Below are 16,455 nucleotides of genomic sequence, written 5' to 3' on the forward strand. Positions count from 1 at the left end.
GTGATCAATCGTCTGTAAAGCACCGACTTTAAAGACAGAAATTTTCTGTTTTTTTCAGGTACACATCTCTGTTAAGGGCAATTGACAGAAATTTTCTGTGTGACCACAGACATTTTCTGTAAAGATATCTGTACTTTTACACATATTTTTTACAGTGTAGGGACGCGTAATTCAAACGTTCTGCGACGCTTGCGCCGAGAGCGCCAAGAAAGCCGTTGAGTTACGGCCCTGGCGAGTGGCGGCGCTGTAATGGCGGCGATGACGCAGCGGTTACGTAACGATTGCGATGTTTACGTCGTCGGGGCAACAGTAACAACAGCCGCTCGCTTCTTCTCGCGCCCCCTTCCCCCCTCTCCCTCCCTCGCACCATTCTTCTTTCCTTTTTTTTTTCGAGCGCGCTTGCTTCTTCTTCTCTCTCATGTCGGGTGCCGTTTTTTTTTTTGCCTTCCTTCTTGGCGGCTCCTTTCTTCTTCTTTCATGCCGCGCGCCGTTTTTTTTTTTTTTTCGTGTGCGTGGCGCGTTTTTCAAGGGCTCGTTTTCTTTGTTATACACAATATTAATGAGAACTAACAGACATTAATGCCAAGGAAAATTTGGGGATGTTTTAAGTAGTAAATGTAAAGTAATTGTGAAGAAAGAAAAGTGGATGAAAAGATAGCTTGCCGCGGGCAGGGACCGAACCTGCGACCTTCGAGCCATCCCCCCGTCCACTTTATAGGGTATATATGTGAATTTAAACGTGGGAGCGTCATATATATATATATATATGCTCAGATGTTGCACAAATTACATAGATTGCTCGATACCTTCACTACTGATAACAAGATGAAAAAGCAGATTTAGCAGGTAAGCAGTACATCGCACTAAAAAGGGAAATACACATTATTTGGCACTTGACCACTACTTGACAGTTAGATGGCGGCAACGGCATGAAGGCGATGGTCCGTTTATGCAGCAGCACATATAACATTCGAGGAAACGCGTATTACCCAATGGCCAGGTGAAATAAGTCTACTACACAGCTTTTCTTTCACCGCGAATACAATGAATAGCTGTAAGATAACGTCACTGAAGTGGGAATGTCGTGCCGTGTACACTGAGCACTTCATTGAGATAAACGAAAACAATAAAATTCTGCATATAGGACACTTGCAATACTCAAGGTTCACCAGGAAAAAACAACTCTCATGTCTACACATGAAGGTTCTTCGAACGGTTTTTCTATAGGTAATTACAGAGGTAATACATAAACACAAAGAGTACTTTTTCAGCTGTAAGTACATATAATGAACATTCACGCACCGAAAGAAATCACTGGGGGCAGAGTAGAAAGCTGGTGCACTTGAAGTTGCGGATGGAGACTTCGCAGAGAGCAGATTCTATAGTTATTAACCTTTCCTTGGGCAAACGCGTCACTTGTGGCCTTCTCCATAATTCAGAAAACGTTTACGTCCTGCAGAAAAGCAGTTGCAAAGGGAATTCCAACGAGAAAAATTACGCAGTCGCATCACGCAAACGTAGTTTCGTCGACTCGGTATAGTGCAAGTTGAGATACACCGAGACTCAAGAAACGCGTATTTAAACGAAGGCGAGTGATAAACAGGCCAAAAAAATGCAAAAAGCACTTCCAAGGACGCAGTCATGTCAGCGACGCAAGAGTTAAACTATGAGTCTAAAGTGATTTATTTTTGTTGCTTCTTGGTACAACGATGCAAAATCGTGCTCTTCACAATTCAGCCATGTTTAAAAACAACTGTTGTCCAACTACAATGAAGCTATATATGTGTGGCTGCGAACGCAAACCGCATACTCACCTATAGTTTTTGGGATCATGGAAGAATCTTGCGGATATTGGTCTTTAAGTATCCGTGCACCGCTGCATGATGTACGAATGGTGTGTGCCGTTAACCATCACAGCGGCAAGAGAGCACAACACGCAAACACCGCAAAAAATGCACACGCCGGCCAACGGTCGCTTCATGTAACGGAACATCATGAAACTTCACATCAAGGCCGGCGACTAGGACGGGCTCCGATGTGGCGGCGGCGGAGCACGGCTGACCATAACGACCACTCCAATAAGTCGCAAAAGCGAACAATGATCCGCCAACCTCAACGGGAGACTTGCAGGTGTCCCCACACATAGCCTTCCTGCACGGACAGCCTGGTGCCCGCGCTCAACGCTCGCTTCATGCTACAACGGAACTTTCGAGGAATTCAAAACTAGCGTTGCTAGCGTTCCGGCACGCGCGCGGCCTCCGCGGTCGGCGCGGGGCGCACGGGTAGGGTGGCTAGAATGGGGAGGCAGTGGAGTGACCTACCCATAGGGCCAATGGGGACGTTTTTCCGCTTCCGGCGACGGTGGCGGTTCCTGGGATGGGCGGTAATTGACTGGATTTTGGATTTCTGCTGGAGGCGAGCCAATCCGAAAGGGAAAAATCCAATATGGCCGCACCCGTTTGCGGTCGCTTGCTCGCTCGTGGTGCCGCCGGCCCCGCGGCCGCGACGTCGGTTCGAGCGTTTGCGCACTAATTGCTACTGCACTGTCTTCTCTCTTTATTGCCGATGTACGTACGTAATGTGTGTAGTTGTTTTTCTGCTTCGTTGTAGCCTCTGTGGTAGCATGGCGAATGGTGGCGAGCGGCGCCGTCGCAGCTGCATAGCAGCCGCTTTCGGCGCTCGCTCGAGAAGCAAAAAGCGCATATAACTTTCTTCACATGACATTTTATTGAAGGAAACGTAAATTGCTGCACGTTTAGGCAATATTTGGGCTATAATATCGGTAATAATAACAAAAGAAAACGAAAAAGATTCGAAATACTGCTGTGGTAAAACCTGAATACAGGAATGCGTACATCGAGCACGCGTACAATATAAATAGAATACGAAAACGCATAATACAGCATAATACAATCACATAAGCAGGGTAAGCATATAAAGAAGTGCTACATCAGCGTAAATAAGTGTACACATACGAGTTGTACAGATTATGACTAACAGCATGAAGCGAAACAATCCCGCGCATTGAAATATATCATAACAAAACAAGTTGTTCGAATGGTTGGTTCATACTGTGCAAAAGATAATGACGCAACGCAAGCCGAAGAAAACAAGGGGTATAGGAAAAACACCCTTTCCTGTACTTTTTTTTATTGCCCTGCGTTGTGTCATTGCCTTTTGCACATACACACACACACACATACTTTTGCATATATGTACACAGAAAGTGCACCTAACAGTCATAGCCTTTGGCTCATGTAGACGAACCCATGGAGCATAAGTAGATCAATGTCATAATATGCTGCAGTGCTACAGCATATTTTGTAAAAGCAGTGAGACAAATCTACCATTTGGCTCAGCTATCCCTGATCATGTTTTGCTCCAGGTATATGTGTTGCAGGCAAGCTCACGTGATGTGAACAAGACACGCGACGCTTTAATTTTCAAGTAATAAAGGGAGAAAAACGCAACGGAGAATGGTCTAGACTCAGTTGCAGAGGTGACCTTTGAAATTTGTGGAAACATTGCGGTTGTGACTGGTGAACAACAGGAATGATCACAGGTCATTAGTGAAGTTGGAAGTGGTGCGAAATACTCAAGGTAACATGAAATATACACGAAGATAAGCATCTTATCAAAGAAATAAGTAGAGTAAACTGCAAAGTTGAACGCAGCTTCCCTATTATTTTTCTACCAGGTATCATGTTGGATCCATCACAATGTCAGAAGATTTTCTAAGCAGTACTTAAATTGCAGATGGGGAACGCTGCAGTTTCATCATAATGTGTCACTAACTAGAACTGCATCGCTTGTCATTCGTTGGTTCAGGAAGTGGAATGTCGGAGTTTGCAGAGTTTAGTTAAACAAGAAACACAGTTGCTCTACACAAACAGTGCGTTGTGAATAGTTTCAGTGAGTATGGATGCATGTTTCTATTTCAAACAAACATGCATGTCAACCGAGTCGCAGCTTCTGCACAAACCCCTCTGGAATCCTCACAGAGCTGAGCACTTCATCAATGTATCTTTTATGCCTGTGAATAGCTGACACCATCAGTTCTTTGCAGTGGCACAACAGTCATGACCAGAGGTTTGTAATGGAAAAGTGACAGAGCCCCTGGGTGCTGAAAATCTTTTGGACTTGGTGAGCATCTGAATTCATGCATGCTTCAACCTTCGTGGCCCGTCGCAGTGGTCTAGTGGTTACGGTGCTCAACTGCTGGCCCGAACGTAGTGGGATTGAATCCCGGCTGCATATCAATGGATGCAATATGCTTGAGGCCCATCTGCCTAGATTTAGGTGCACGTTAAAAAAACGCCAGGTGCTCAAAATATCTGAAGTGCTCCACTACTGCATGCCTCAAATTCGTATCATGGTTTTTGGACATAAAACCTCCACATTTTTTATTAATCAACCTATTTTTGCAACGTTCATTGTGAATTAATCACACTGTTACTGTTTGTAAAGACTGCTTCAGTGTAAAGCGAGTCGTCAGTATTATATAAATTTTGGCATTTTTTGGGAGGCTGGATGTTTGATTGGCTTCCAAACCATGTCAAGCAAACAGAAAGAAAGCAGAACGAGCAGGGTTTTCCAGTGCATTTTGGGAAGTGTTGGCATTCCCCAATACTAAAGCAATCCAGAACCTCTGGTTGTAATACTCATGCTGATAGGGCCACACAAGGCTTCAAAAAAAAGTTAGTCAGTTAAACTTGTATAATACAAAAGTAACGCAGCAGGAGCAAAAGTAGTCAGTGCATTACATACAACCACAACAGAATTATAAATACACATATATAAATATATACCTACATAAGATATACATATATACATAAAATACGTAGATATACACATACAAAAAGAAATAGTGCAACACATCTAAAAAATGGATAGGAAATGGGTGCAGAAGGCTGCACTAGAAATCCAATTTACATAATCATGTTGTAGAAAGGCACAGGATAAATTGAGCCTGCTAACTTTACGTTTTTGCTGGCAGCAGCACTGTGCCTTGACTTTGTTTCTTGTGTGTCTTTGTTTACAAATGTAATGTGCCAATGTAGCCTTGTGCGGCAGAATATTTTAAGAAATTTCTCAGTGCAGCCAACTGAACAGAAAATAGCTTGCCGGATTGGCATCCTTTCCACCAGATTTTTGCACACATTGGAAAAATGTGCACAATAGTTGATTTCATGTCTGAAGGCCGAATCTAATTCCTTTATGTAATTCAGACATGATTCAGAGGTTACTGCAGTGGAACCGAGGAGTTTCTCGGGTACACCACTTTCCTTGAGTAGTGCAAATTGGTGTCGTCCATGGAGAGAGCCACCATCCACTTCAAGGAGTGTTCTCTCACATATGCACTCACTAGTCCTCAGTTCAAGAAAGCTGTTCACAAGAGTACCAGCGACATGGTGCACAACATTTTCATACACCATGTCGGTCGCATCTTGTGAAGATGCCTGCAGATCAGATGAATCAGAGGCCTGCTGCGTGCTGTGGCTTGTGGTTGGTGTGCTGCTAGTTGACAACAATGCAGATGCACTCTCCAAGTTGTTGAGGAAAGCAATTGTTGTCACCTCACAGTTTCCTTGAGAAAGCTTGAAGAGCTTGCCAATCCAAATATGTTTTAGAGCCGCCACGAATTGGTGCACATTTGGTGTCTCATTGCAGCCATGTTTTTGACAGATGATTCCAAAAAATATTTCTAGGGGATCTTGCTGCAATCAACGTGTGAAAAGATGAGTGAAATCAAAGTCCGCTTTTAAATCAGTCCACAGCAACAACAAGGCTTTGATTGTAATCTGCCAACCTTTAACAGTGCGCGGCTGCTTGTCCCGAGGACTACCAAAGTGCCATTGGGCAATCCAACTGATGCATGACTCAAGGGAAGCACGGTGTTCCGACCCATCAATCATTGCATACCGCAACTTATCGTCCGTATTTTTTAGGGTCGAACTGTTCTGGCTGTCAAAAATCTTATCCATTCTTTCTGTGAACAGAGCTGTAAATTTAGCATCAGAGGAAGCTCTTGAATGGCAATGAGAGTCAGGAGTGCCACAGAGACAGATTCACTGAATACTTGTGTGGCATACTTCACTCTTATGTCAGCCACGGCCGCTGGATGAAAATGCGCACTTTTTATCCAGCGGCCGTGTGTCAGCAAAGGGCATCTTGTAGATATGTTGCTCTTTGATCTTCCTTGGCAATCTTTCTTTTTTAGATGTTCAGTTGGTGTGTTAGAGGCGTGATTTGCGAGTATTTTTGTAAAAGGTTTCAATGTACGCCTAGTCAACAACCTCGGAGCCAATCGTGAGCTTGTGTTTTCTCAAATTATTCCGCGTACATTTTATCAGGTGTGGGATGTCAAACATGAAGTATAGTTTGCAGTTGTTGACAGTAAAACATGGTTCATGAAGAGAATGGATCAGCATTCTTGACAGGCTGACATTGTTTGACCCTTGATCATAGATGACCACTTTTACCAAAAGACCTTCTTTTTTTTCAAGCTGCATAATTACATCTAATAGCAGCTTGTGCATTGCAAGAGCTGACGTTGCATTGCGGGACACTGCAAAGGCTACTTACTGCTGCTGCATCCAAATTCTCGATATGCCAGACACAGCCATTAGAATGGCTGCATTTGCCACACGAGAAGTCCTTGTGTTTCCATCATATGTGTAGCCAATCACTATATCCTTTGATTGATCGTACATCAAATGTCTTCAAGGCTATTTAATGGAATAAAAGACAGCATGCTTTGTCTTGCAGAGGCCAAGCTTTAATGATTGATTCTATTGCATCCATGGCACCTGGAGTGATACCAGGTGTCATTGGGATGTCTGCCAGCCAGCACCTGAGTGTCCGCAGTAGTTCACTCTAGCCGAACCGATCATTAGGCTTAGAGCTGTACTCCGTGCGCCACGAGCGCTGTGAACAACGTGGATATTCAATTACGAAGAATCTAATAACCGTTCAAATGTCGTTTCGATCATCCGTGACTCAAATGAGGCCATATTTGCACCTTCGACTGCACAAATAGGAAGCTAAAAACGCCGAGATTGAGCGTTACATTGGCTGACTGTTGCCGGTGACGCGTGGCTTTCAGGTGTACGAGCCCATATGGAAGGACTGACCGCTAGAGTAGGTTGGTGTGGAATATCAGACTGATACTAATGTCATATTGTGTTTCGAATGATAAGTTATTTCGATGCAGTTATAAACTACATCCACGATACTCGATCACACAATTCAGAGAAAGTGCACGCGATCGCACTCTACAGATGATTGCTTTAGCGCACACGGGCGTCCGTCGCTTAACTAATGCTAAAGCTAGAGATGTGTAGGACACAGAATAGAATAATGTTTTGAAAATATTCAATAAGTTTTTCTTTCAACTTCTCGTAATCCAATACCAAATCATACGAAATCCACCAAGCGCGTCCAGTCTTTTGCAATGTGCCGCCAGTGTTCCCAATGCGCGGGCAGACACTGTACAGCGTGGTCAGTGCCTTTCAGTGCGCTGTAACAGACTGGGCTACACTGTACAATATTCCCAGCATATTTCAGAGCTCAGAGCGGCACTGGCCACGCTGTACAGCCTGTCCCAGTGCCTCCCTGCGCGCTGTAGTACACTGGGATACATTGTACAGCGTTTCCAGTGGCCACCAGTGCTTTGAAAGGCACTGGGAGGCACTAGAAAGGCTGTTTTTTTTCTGATAGAGATGGTCGCATCTAATGTGCTTATGCCCTAGTTGGTTTGCTATCATGCTTTCGTTCCATAATTAGTTTATTTGGGCGAGTTGTTGCTTAGTCAAGGACATGATGTTGTAGGCCAAAAGTCGAATGAAAAGCTTAAGAGGTCAACTTTCTTAATTCATTCTGCCACTTTGTGTTTCTACAGTGTAGGGCTGGGCAGAGATACTCAGAACAGTACTCCAGGATACAGATCTCGAAATACATGTGAGGAAAGCCTAAAATACAGATACTGAGATACATTTGTCGTTGGTTTAACGGGATATTGCGGAGATACTTATGCCAAAACACAAAAAAGTATCCGTAATACATATACAAGAATACAGATACTCACGTACTTTTATGTCGGGGATGTTGATGCTCCACAGGCATTTGTTGAGAGGAGTATAATATTGTGAATATTGCTGAAAACTCATAAAAACTTGCAAGTCAAGCATATCACTGGAATCACTGATGACAACCGGTGAATTAAGAAAAGGGGTACATTCATGTTACACACAAGTCTGTTTTGCGGAACAGGCTGCGGCGTTAATTGCACTTAAACAACAGCAACTTCTCAACTAGGCTGTATTCTATCAGCGTCGGTTCGGGCTCAGATATTCGCGAATTAGAAAAGTCTCTCTAATGATACAGGCGAGCACAAGTTCGCGTTAAAATGAATAGATACCGCCTACCTTGTAGGAAACTCCTGCATCCTTGGCGATATCTTTTATCGGGTCATCTTCGTACCGAAAAAAATCAGGGGTGCCGCACAGGCCTTGAGAACCGGCGGCTGGCGTTTTACCACATTGGCCATTCTGTGCATCTGGGAACCCTTCACTGCCCTTCCCGTGTCACCGACCGGCGGCACGCCTTAGCTTGGCTTAGGCACAAGAAAGTCTTCCTTTCACCTTTAGAAACATGTCAGCTCGTTTCCGTCCGGGGCCAGCAAAAGTAACGAGATACCTGTGTTCTGCAAAATTCCCGATGCAATCGATACAATCGTAAAGGTATTTCACTACTGAGATGCAAATGCATTTTTCAAATGTATCTCGATACAGCAATACAGATACGCAAAAAGTATCTCTAAGATACTATCGCGATACTGCCCAGCGCTGATACAGTGTCATGTCTTCCTTTACTCCAATGCAGTATACATGGCACGGCAGCATTGGCACGGCAGCATTCAATACCTGGCACGGCAGCATTCAAGCGATGCGGACGCTTAATCCTTTCGTCTTCAGCGTGCAGATTGTACAGCGCTTCACGGGCTTGCTGTGCTCTGTCAACGATTGCAAATGCCATCTTGGCCACGGACACATGGACTGCGCAGGCATTCAACGCACCGACCCCTACACGTGCCAGATATCCTGCCCTTCGTGGCAGTAGAATCTGGGCTGCGTCACTACGAGGGAACCATGGTACTCGACCTGCATGCAGCGCCACCACGGATAACCGCGACTACAAAAGCACACGCACCGAGCAACGCAGGCTGTGGGCACGGCAGCATTCAAGCGATGCGGACGCTTAATCCTTGTCGTCTTCATCGTGCAGGTGAGGAAGGAATATGAAATTTGCGTTCGACTCGGAACAACCGTTTCTTGCTCGTGCTGCCGTGCCCGCAGCAGTTTTATGGGATTGTGTCAACCTGTGTAGACATAGTGAAGAAATTATTGCTCCTTGAGGGTGACATTGAAACAAATCCCGGGCCTGAGCTAACCCAAATCGCGAAACAGATAAAGAAATCGCTGCCGACATTAAGAGATAAAAGAGAAGCGTTTGACTGACATTGATAAGCAGCTTGACGCAATATCGGAATCTAGAAAAGAAAGTCGAAACTTATCAGATTGATTAATACTAGGCATGAACAGCAATTGAAACTATGCAAAAAAGAATAGATGACCTTGAAAAATCGAAGCCGCCGGTCTAACCTTAGTGTGTACGGCTTAGCAGAAGAGGATGGAGAAACAAGTGAACGCCTGGAACAAGCAGTGAACAAAGGTATTATTGAAGGAAAGCTGGAGCTTGAACCAGTTACAATCGAACGCATAACACCGATTGGGAAATGCTCAGCCAAATAAAATCAGGCCAGTTATTTTTAAACTACTTGACTCCAGGCAAAAACATGCAATACTAAAAAACGGGTACAAATTTGGAAAACTCTGGTTTGTCGTTGGTGAAGACTTCGCGCGTAAAGACGGGAAGTTAGTATATAAAAGGCTTTGGGAAAGTGCAAAAGAAAACCGACAAAAACACGTGAAGGTGTCACTAGCTTTTGACCAACTCTATATTAATGGTCAAGCCTTCATTTGGGAATGATGAAAAAATGACAAGTTATCCTCTATCAAAAAAAGGACGACACGAAGGGGCGGCCTTACACTCGCCAAAACGGCGAAGTCAAAGAAACTGCTACTGAATATAAATGCTAGAAGTATTCTAAACAAATCGAAGCTCTCGGAAATCTGGTTGCTTGAATATGATCCTGCGTCGTGGCTATCACTGAAACATGGCTCACCCCCGACGTACACGACTTTGAAATCGCGCCACCAAGTTATTCTGTAATCCGCAAGGACCGTCCGACGCGAGGGGGTGGAGTTGCTCTGCTGATAAAGAATTGCTTTTCTTTCCAAGTTCTGCCACATAATTTGGAAGCTGAAGCTGTCTTTTTTAAACTCGCGTGTAATTCAGGGACTGTTTTCATTGGGTGTGTTATCGAAGCCCGTCATCAGGTCATGAAAACCTATCCGCTATTCAAGAATTCATGCAACAGAACGTGCGAAATTCGAGAATATTGCTGATGGGTGATTTCAATCTTGCTGACATAGACTGGGATACTTTGCACCACTCGTCATCAGCTTCTGAATCTCTGTTAGATATTATGCTTACATTTAACCTTCAGCAAATCGTGAATGAGCCTACACGCACAAGGTGCCGTAAAAAACATTCTGGATCTTATCCTCCTCAGCCAGCACTTCCCGATCAGTGCTATTAAATCGAGTGTTGTTAAAGGCATTTCGGACCACGATATACCGTTATGTACTTTACCAGTTAGCAATACCCTAATAAATAGTAGCGAAGTATCAGTGATAACTGACTTTCAAAAGGCGGATGACAACAGCATGCTAACCACTTAGACTACGAGTTTGGCAACTTTTCACAACTCGCGTGTGACGCATCATGTGACATAGATACTCTCTGGATTACGTTCAAATCAATTGTATGTTTTTGTGTCGACAAATATGTTCCCCGAAAAATTAGGAAACAACAGAGGTCAAACCATGGATCACGCGAGAAGTTATTCACTCAAAACGTCGCGTGAATCGGCTTCGTAAGACAGCAAACCTAACCTAAGCCAGTCGATAACATTAAAACTGCAGTACGCTAAATGTGATCTCCGAGATAAGGCCAAAGCGGCAAAGGATCATTACTTTAACGTAACACTACCGAATTTCCTTGCAAATAACCTCGTAGCTTCTGGAAAAATTTTCAGGTGGAAGAGTGGCAGTGGCACAGCTATCTGCAGAAGAAAAACAACAGAAAGCTGATTCCTTTACCGATTTTTTTCAATCAGTATTCAACAGTTGAAAACAAAATGTAACCCTCGGTCAGTTCGCGCATTACCACAAGCATCGATGACCTAATCATTTACAGATGCCGGTATCATGAACCTGCTGTTAAAAATTGATCCCAAGAATCTAAGTGGGGCCCGATAAACATTCCGAACGAATTTCTTTAAAAGGTACGCGGAATGGAGTAGCAAATATCTCGGACTAATTTTTAGGAAGTCTTTCCAGCTCGCTAATATTACCGTCAGACTGAAATTAGCTAAAATCATACCAATACATAAATCAGGAGATAAAGGTATGGTATCCAATTATAGGCCTATATCGCTCACAAGTACATAGTGTAAACTGCTAGAACACATTATTTTTAAACACATCACACTTTTCCTTGAAGGAGTACACTTTCTTTCTCCCAACCAGCATGGGTTTCGAAACGGTTTATCAACTATTACACAATTGACCGAAGTTGTACATGACCTTGCATATAGCCTCAACAACCGCAGTCAAACAGATATGGTCCTGTTAGATTTTTCAAAAGCATTTGACAGTGTATGTCATAACAAATTAATCGCAAAATTAGAAGCCGTCTTGGGTAACAGTCCATTACCTGTTGGATTAAGGACTTCTTGCTTAATCGAAAACAGTTTGTATTCTTTGAACACGCTACATCAAAAACTGTTTCTGTGTAATCAGGCGTACCACAAGGGTCAGTTCTTGGACCGTTGCTATTTTTAATCTATATTAACGACATTGCAATGAACATCAATTCTAACATTAAACTTTTTGCCGACGACTGTGTTATATACCAGGAAATTAATAGTTATACAGACCACCTTGCTCTGAGTGATTCCCTTAGCACAATATCCGAGTGGTGTAAGCTATGGCAGATGTCAATTAACGTAAAAAAATCCGCCGTGATTACGACAGCTAAAAGAAAAGATCCTTCCCACTTCGCTTATGCAGTCGACGGCACCGTACTGACTAGAGTATACGACCATAAATACTTAGGTGTGACGCTTACTGCAGACCTTAATTGGACCCAGCACGTCGATAACATTACCGCAGCAGCACTACGCAAGTTATTTTTTCTTAAAACATGCCTAAAACTAGCTCCTACCCCGATTAAGCTTCTCGCCTATAAGACATTTATAAGACCGATTTTAGAGTACGCCAATGTGGTTTGGTTCCCGCATACGAAGACTAACTTAAGAAAACTGGAAGCAGTGCAAAGAAAAGCCATAAGATTTATCCACAACAGGTACAGGCGCACAGACTCGCCAACTAACCTTCTAAACGCATCCAGTCTAAAAACGCTGTCAGAAAGAGCGAAAGAAGCCCGGCTAAAGTTTTTGTTTCAGATTCTTAACAACAACTTCAGGATAAGCGCGTCCAAATACATTTCGTTTTCCGAATCTCGACTTACGCGTCAAAGGCATGCAAATGAACTAACAGAATATTCATATAGTAATGAAAGTTTTAAACATTCATTTTTTCCACTTGCCATTAGGGAATGGAATCAACTACACCCATCTATCACAAACACCAAGTCGTTCTCGGAATTCGCCAATAAAATTGAAGGTACCACAACTAGTATTGTCCCAATCAGATGTCATACTGCCTACTCCTATTCCGCATTAGTACTTGTCGGTTGCCTCCCCTTGGCGCAGCTAGGAAAACATACAGGCTAATTCCCTCTTCTCTTTGTCTGAAAATACTTTTCATGGGATGTGATATTACCGCTTCATTGTAAAATGGTGTTCAACCTTAACACAGTGTCACTTGATTGATTTGATAAATGTATGCAAGTTGATCGTATGTATTTATGTAACCACTGTTTGTTGTTGTAATTATTGTAACCTTTTTTTTCTACGTTCGTTTGCATAGTTTATTATCCTGTAAACATTTCGTATATTGTACTGACTATCTGTATTGCCCTCCTGCTACGCTCTCAGCTGAGAGCAGCAGTATTGAAAATAAATAAATAAATAAATAAATATAAAAGAGGACGACTGAAATGAAGACATCGGGCACCGATCTATTGCTTCAATAGAAGGAATCAGAAACGGCGTGGCATAAAACGAGCCAAGAACAACAACTGAATCATTCCTGGAAAGCCTTCAATAGATGCCAAGAAAAAGAAAACGCTGCCGACAGTCCGAATGGTGCGCCCTTTGCCTGGAAGGACCACTGGCTTTACAAGTCTAGTCATCGTCATTACGTCCTTTCAGCGAAGTACGGCAGCAATGGAAGCAAAAAGATTGTGTTAATTCTGTCGCAAATATTGCTATTATCGTTCATTTGCTGCGATTTAGACTTCGTTGACGTGCTACTTCAAGCCGAAATGAAATGTTCCGTTCTTTAAGAGCCAAATTCAAATTTACTGCTGAATATTAACGATTGACGGGGAGAGATTATGTTAGAGAAACTGGCCACCCTGTATACGAAGTGCCTCTCGACGGGGAGGATACCAGAATCTTGGAAGAATCTCGATCCATAAGAAAGGGGACGTCAAGGACCTGAAAAATTACAGGCCCATAAGCTTACTGTCCGTTGTCCACAAGCTATTTACAAAAGTAATTGCTAACAGAATTAATACGACATTAGAGTTCAATCAACCAAGGGACGAGGCAGGATTTCGTACAGGATTCTCAACAATAGACCATATTCATACTATCAATCAGGTGATAGAGAAATGCGCGGAATACAACCAATCCCTATACATAGCCTTCATAGATTACGAGAAGGCATTTGATTCGGTGGAGACATCAGCAGTCATGCAGGCACTGCGGAATCAAGGCATCGACGAAGCCTATATAAACATAATGGAAGAAATCTACAGCGGATCCACAGCCACTATAGTCCTCCATAAAGAAAGCGACAGAATCCCAATAAAGAAGGGCGTACGGCAGGGAGACACGATCTCTCCAATGTTATTCACCGCGTGTTTACAGGAGGTTTTCAGGGCCCTAGATTGGGAAGAGTTAGGGATAAGAGTTAATGGAGAGTATCTCAGTAACCTACGATTCGCTGATGACATTGAATTGATGAGTAACGCGGGAGACGAATTACAGCTCATTGCTGAACTGGATACGGAAAGTAGAAGAGTAGGTCTGAAAATTAATATGCATAAAACTAAAGTAATGTGGAACAATCTTGGCAGAGAACAGCGCTTTGCGATAGGTGGCGAGACACTGGAAGTTGTAAAGGAGTACGTCTACTTAGGACAGGTAGTAACCGCGGAGCCGAACCATGAGAGTGAAATAACTAGAAGAATAAGGATGGGTTGGGGCTCATTCGGCAAACATAATCAAATCATGAATGGTAATCTACCACTATCCCTCAAGAGGAAGGTATATAACAGCTGCATCTTACCGGTACCTACCTACGGAGCAGAAACCTGGAGACTTACAAAGAGGGTTCAACTTAAATTGAGCGCGACGCAGCGAGCGATGGAAAGGAAAATGATAGGTGTAACCTTAAGAGACAGGAAGAGAGCAGAGTGGGTCAGGGAACAAACGGGGGTTAAGGACATCATAGTTGAAATCAAGAAGAAGAAATGGATATGGGCCGGGCACGTAGCACGTCGGCAGGATAACCGGTGGTCATTAAGGGTAACTGACTGGATTCCAAGAGATGGCAAACGCGTGAGGGGAGACAGAAAATTAGGTGGATAGATGAGATTAAGAAGTTTGCAGGTATAACGTGGCAGCAGAAAGCACAGACCGGGTTGATTGGCGGAACATGGGAGAGGCCTTTGCCCTGCAGTGGGCGTAGACAGGCTGATGATGATGATGATGATGATTAACGATTGTGGGCCGCAATATAGATTTAAGGTATTTCGGTGGCATGAGCACATTGGCGAAAATTTCTGGGAGTAGGCCAGATTACATAGTTAGCAGCAAAACAAAACTGCGTTTTTGTCAGTTTCACTTAAAGTGTACTTGGCTCTTTGATAAAAAAACGCAGTTGTTTATTTTGATTACTGCGCAGTGTTCACGTGCACGCCGTGTGCAATACACGTTTCTTTGTCGGTTTGGAGACGGAAATAAACATACTGTTGTCAGTAGCGCCAGCGTGCGTCTGTAGTACATCCTTTCTCTTGTCCCTGTGCTTTCTTGCTCGACCCATAAAAGTACATGCCGTAAATCACTCATGCCGTTCTCTGTTCAAACTGTACAAATAGAGTACTCCACAAATAACGTAATCACTGTCACCGACAGAAAGTCACAAAAGATGACAGATCACAAGGAAAACACAGAGCCGTAGGTTCGCTCTTTCTGCAAATTTCCACAGGGTGTAACTGGGGCAACTCTTTTTCGTGCCAGAACTCTGCAACCGACCACTAGGAAGGACTCAACAGCCTGTTTTGGTGGTTCTCGACGCGGTGGTGCCCAACAAAATAATTTACGTGTGAGTCAACTCATGAAAAATGTTCTGGTTATGGACGTTGCGAATTAAACTAAACTGAGCACATTTGCGAAAATTTCGGAAATTGATGGCATAAAGTGCACTCGTATGGAAGAGGTATCACAACTGGTGTCACCTACGGTGTGGACGCCCTTTCTGCACTCCCAATGGTTATCCGAAGATCGGTTTTTGTAGGTGTTCAGACGGTTTTTTGGGGGATTTGCCATTCATGCCAACATATCATTACAGACACAGTTTTTCTTTAACTCCAAAGTCTATTCAAGTGAACCGATAGGAAAGGTTAGCGTCATGAAGGCGCAAGTAGAACATTAATGCCACCTAAACATGTCTTTCCAGTTCATTTTTACCCACTTGTGTGGAGAATCTAAACGGACACTCGCTTAACTTTTTGCTTGTGCTCTCTGGCTTTTTATCTCCTCCCGAGAAGTCTCCCACGCAATGTTTGCATAGTAGCGTCGTGAAAAGCCTCTTGGCATGCAACGAACCCGCAAGGCGCGTTGATTTGAACAAAATAACATGTACGTGTAGTTTAGGAACGTTGTATTGAGCGTCATGCGCATATCACAGACATGTTTATAAACAGCAGCCCACAATTTTCTTCTTCTGTAAAGACTGCAACAACCCCGTCTTTACTACCTTAGACTCACGAGCAATCTTGGATATGATATTTACTGGTAATGGCAGAGTGCTTCATCAACAGACGATGGTTTAGTAAGGTAATTCTACTGCGGTG

This window comes from Rhipicephalus sanguineus, chromosome 10 (assembly GCF_013339695.2).
Source record: "Rhipicephalus sanguineus isolate Rsan-2018 chromosome 10, BIME_Rsan_1.4, whole genome shotgun sequence".
Taxonomy (NCBI): Eukaryota; Metazoa; Arthropoda; class Arachnida; order Ixodida; family Ixodidae; genus Rhipicephalus; species Rhipicephalus sanguineus.